The sequence below is a fragment of the Babylonia areolata genome, chromosome 23, assembly GCF_041734735.1.
Source record: "Babylonia areolata isolate BAREFJ2019XMU chromosome 23, ASM4173473v1, whole genome shotgun sequence".
NCBI lineage: Eukaryota > Metazoa > Mollusca > Gastropoda > Neogastropoda > Buccinidae > Babylonia > Babylonia areolata.
Genome location: NC_134898.1, coordinates 1,210,001 through 1,215,000, shown reverse-complemented (window position 1 = coordinate 1,215,000; position 5,000 = coordinate 1,210,001). Strand labels below are relative to the sequence as shown.

Below are 5,000 nucleotides of genomic sequence, written 5' to 3'. Positions count from 1 at the left end.
TGATATGTGAAGAGACTGTTGACAATACACGAGTGTTCAGTCCACATTGTCTGCAGTGGTCAGGTCGCCAGGAAAGCTCTGGACAGACGGAGACTCCAGGGACCATAATAGTGACAACAGTGCGGAACTAACCAACACCAGCACTTCAAAGTTAGCCTACGTTCCACTTAGTCATGATACGTGCATGTCAGAACAGTGCACGTGGAAATCATCATCACCAGCACTTTTAAAGGTAGGTTGTACTTCGAATCATGGCATGTAGGTGTTAGAACAGTGCGTGTGGAAATTATCAACACCAGCACTTTTAAAGGTAGGTTGTACTTTGAATCATGGTACGTAGGTGTTAGAACAGTGCGTGTGGAAATCGATTCAACACCAGCACTTTTAAAGGCAGGTTTCACTTTGAAATAATATTATTTTCCTGCTGTTGTGATTTTATTTTACTTCATTTTATTTGAGGGGGGAGGGGGGTAGATACACACTAAGAATGGACGAATCATAAACCTACACTTCAGAGACCACGGAACATACTCCAGCTCAGACTTGATCGCATTCATGATAGTTCTTACGCATTGAGTTCACGTACCGTGCATATTTGTTTCCAATGTATATATGTATGAATGTGTGTATGTGTGTGTGTGTGTGTGTGTGTGTGTGTGTGTGTGTGTGTGTGTGTGTGTGTGTGTGTGTGTGTGTGTGTGTGTTTACACATGTATTGTTCGATCTTTATAGTTATGTTCCTCAAGTGACCCCATCCTGAGTGGTGGTCTGGACGCTAGTCATTCGGGTGAGACTTTAAAGCAATTAAAAGAAACCCTGGCAACAGGCGATTTGTCTCTAGCAAAATTCCATAGTAAAATTAAACTCAAATATACATTGTGTGTGTGTGTGTGTGTGTGTGTGTGTGTGTGTGTGTGTGTGTGTGTGTGTTGACTGAATGACACAGGAAACGAAAGCTGGGCGTCAAAAGGCAGCTCTTAGTGGGCTCTGTCCACACAGACAGCTTGTTTCGCAAGAGACTCCGTGTTTGTAAAACCCTTCTAGTTTGGTCTCTGACCGACAGAGGACAGGCGCTGTATCTCAAAATAAATAGTATGAATCAATCCTTTGCCTAGAACTCCGAAAACCATACCTCTTCTGTAGCGCCCTCAAGGAAGTGGACTCAAAACACAGCTGGTGTGGGGCTTCGAAGTGCCAGCTGGTTGTGACTAGCTGAAATTTCCCCCTGTGTGTCATTTCACATAGGACTCCGTGCACCCTGGTGTTAATCAGTGGCCTGTTTTTCACACACACGGTTCTCGCTTTTTCCCACCGTGTGGCAAGAGTGCCGCTAGTGTCTTACGAGTCAAGGCCACTGATATATATGTATACGCTGTATATGTGTATGGTCAAGACTAGGAAGCCTTCAGAGCAACTTTGCCGCTTGACGGTAAGTATAATATCTACCTCCCGCCTCGCATTCATTTCTCAGTGCACCTCTCGCCCTAGCCACTGGCTCCCTTGCACGCCAGCGTGTTTGCGAACGCCGGAAGCACGTTTCTTACAACTTGTCGGGCTAGGTTCTCGCGAGACACGCTAGGAAGCGTGCGTTTCTGTCAAGTTTACTACCTCGCGGCAACAATGGCTAGGTTCTCACGAGTGAAGTTTAGGTAGCCTTCAGAGCAACTTTGACGCGAGGCAAAGACACTAGTATCTAGAATTCTAGTGTCAATGCGCGAGGTAAGGTAAAAAATCAGCTGCCCGCCTCGTGTTCATTTCAGTGCGCATGTACTCCCGGCCCTCTCCACTCGCTTTCTCGCCACTAGCGCACAGCGTGCTCGCGATGAAGAAACACGTCTCAGATCTGATCATGGTTCAAAACCAACACGGGCAGGAAAAGGCTGTCACACCAGCATTCCCATCACTGAACACCCCCAGCAGCGTGAATCACATTCATTCGGAGCGCTGTCAGAGACAGACTCTGAAATTCTGCACTGGTTTAACTTGCTGCCAGAATCGTGTGTGTGTGTGTGTGTGTGTGTGTGTGTGTGTGTGTGTGTGTGTGTGTGTGTGTGTGTGTGTGTGTGTGTGTGTGTGTGTGCGTCAGTGTGTGTGTGTGTGTGTGTGTGTGTGTGTGTGAAGCAAATTTGTTATTCAGATCCCGGCATCGCAGAAAGTGTTATTCTACTTAAAGTGCAGCGCCTGTCATGGCAACGTGTACTGAACAAGTGTGAATGAGTGCCCAAAGTTTTGTCAGTAAGGAATCTTAATGAGTGTTCGTTATTCCACCTCTAATACCCATTTCACTGCTGTTTAGTTTGTAGCGGTTTAACTCTCTCCATACGAACGGCGAAAGAGACGACGTTAACAGCGTTTCACCCCAATTACCACCATCAAAATATTACAAGCGGAAGGCTCTTACACTGAAGAGGTGAATGTTGACAAAGAATACCACAATTCTGACGACGACGGAAGCTAAAGCTTGGGTCATTCAGACACCTACTAGACATCCGAGGGGTCTGTGTCGAGGAAAAGAGAGGACTGGCCGTACTGAGTGAGTTAAACGGAGGCTGTAAGGATTTGTTCCCACGTGAGAACTGGGTCCATGACATGTCCATTAACTCACACTGTGCGGGGTCGTTGTGAGACGTCCGAGAGAGCGGCGTGTAGCATTCATTCAGACTTTGAGAGCAGCGTGCAGCATTCATTCAGAGAGCGGCGTGCAGCATTCATTCAGACAGCGGCGTGCAGCGTTCATTCAGACTTTGAGAGCGGCGTGCAGCATTCATTCAGACTTTGAGAGCGGCGTGCAGCATTCATTCAGACTTTGAGAGCGGCGTGCAGCGTTCATTCAGACTTTGAGAGCGGCGTGCAGCGTTCATTTAGAGAGTGGCGTGCAGCGTTCATTCAGAGAGCGGCGTGCAGCATTCATTCAGACTTTGAGAGCGGCGTGCAGCATTCATTCAGACTTTGAGAGCGGCGTGCAGCATTCATTCAGACTTTGAGAGCGGCGTGCAGCATTCATTCAGACTTTGAGAGCGGCATGCAGCGTTCATTCAGAGAGCGGCGTGCAGCATTCATTCAGAGAGCGGCGTGCAGCGTTCATTCAGAGAGCGGCGTGCAGCATTCTTTCAGACTTTGAGAGCGGCGTGCAGCGTTCATTCAGACTTTGAGAGCGGCGTGCAGCATTCATTCAGACTTTGAGAGAGGCGTGCAGCATTCATTCAGATTTTGAGAGCGGCGTGCAGCATTCATTCAGAGAGCGGCGTGCAGCGTTCATTCAGAGAGCGGCGTGCAGCATTCTTTCAGACTTTGAGAGCGGCGTGCAGCATTCATTCAGACTTTGAGAGCAGCGTGCAGCATTCACTCAGACTTTGAGAGCGGCGTGCAGCATTCGTTCAGACTTTGAGAGCGGCGTGCAGCATTCATTCAGACTTTGAGAGCGGCGTGCAGCATTCATTCAGAGAGCGGCGTGCAGCATTCATTCAGACTTTGAGAGCGGCGTGCAGCATTCATTCAGACTTTGAGAGCGGCGTGCAGCATTCATTCAGAGAGCGGCGTGCAGCGTTCATTCAGAGAGCGGCGTGCAGCATTCTTTCAGACTTTGAGAGCGGCGTGCAGCATTCATTCAGACTTTGAGAGCAGCGTGCGGCATTCACTCAGACTTTGAGAGCGGCGTGCAGCATTCGTTCAGACTTTGAGAGCGGCGTGCAGCATTCATTCAGACTTTGAGAGCGGCGTGCAGCATTGATTCAGAGAGCGGCGTGCAGCGTTCATTCAGACTTTGAGAGCGGCGTGCAGCATTCATTCAGACTTTGAGAGCGGCGTGCAGCATTCATTCAGACTTTGAGAGCGGCGTGCAGCGTTCATTCAGAGAGCGGCGTGCAGCATTCATTCAGACTTTGAGAGCGGCGTGCAGCATTCATTCAGACTTTGAGAGCGGCGTGCAGCGTTCATTCAGACTTTGAGAGCGGCGTGCAGCATTCATTCAGAGAGCGGCGTGCAGCATTCGTTCAGACTTTGAGAGCGGCGTGCAGCATTCATTCAGAGAGCGGCGTGCAGCGTTCATTCAGAGAGCGGCGTGCAGCATTCTTTCAGACTTTGAGAGCGGCGTGCAGCATTCATTCAGACTTTGAGAGCGGCGTGCAGCATTCATTCAGACTTTGAGAGCGGCGTGCAGCATTCACTCAGACTTTTCAGTCGGACCTTACGGCTGCTGACCTCTCAGTGTCCGTCTGTGGACCTGACCCTTTGAATGAATGCCCCAGGTCTGACCCCTCGGCAAATCTCTGCACTAGCTCTCTCCAGTCTGGCCTGAAGACCTCACCTTCCTCTTTTCAAACTAACTCACATTTCCGCCTATATTTCCCCCTAAACACATTGTTGTTGCTGTTGTTGTTGTTCTTGATGATGATGATGATGATGATGATGATGATGACTTCGACGACGACGTCTATGATGATGATGATGACGACGATGTTGATGATGAGGGTGATGGACTCATCCTCATTCTCTTCCTTCTACTTCTTATCATTGTTATTATTGTTATTATGATGATGATGATGATGATTATTATTATTAACAGTAGTAGTAGTAGTAGTATCATCACCATCACCATCATCACCATCACCATTATCATCATCGCCAGCATCATCATCATTACTATTATCATCACCATCATTATCATCATTACCATCATCATCATCATCATCACTATCACCATCACCATCATCACCATCACCATCATCACCATCATCATCATGATCACCTCCATCACCATCACAATCATGACCATCATCATCACCACCATCACCATCATCATCACCAACATCATCACCATCACCATCATCATCACCATCGTGACCATCAGGTTGTAGCACGGCAAGGTGCTGACTGCTTCAGTTGACGTGTGAGGGGCAGTGTGGTGAGAGCAGTGACGATGTTGTCAACGTTGAGGGGCAGTGTGGTGAGAGCAGTGACGATGTTGTTAACGTTGAGGGGCAGTGTGGTGAGAGCAGTGA

General features: G+C 48.4%; 1 protein-coding gene across 4 annotated transcripts in view; it reads left to right on the top strand.

Annotated features, from left to right (window-relative positions):
* LOC143297930 (zinc metalloproteinase nas-7-like) overlaps positions 1-5,000 on the top strand; it is a 26,371-nt gene that overhangs the window by 762 nt on the left and 20,609 nt on the right. For 3 of the 4 annotated variants that reach the window (XM_076610518.1, XM_076610520.1, XM_076610521.1), the window contains one exon: positions 1-232. This exon is cut by the window's left edge. The gene's annotated coding sequence lies outside the window, so the exon portion shown is untranslated. Of the gene's footprint in view, positions 233-4,066; positions 4,248-5,000 lie in introns of those variants that run through there. The other variant, XM_076610519.1, reaches the window with a different exon arrangement.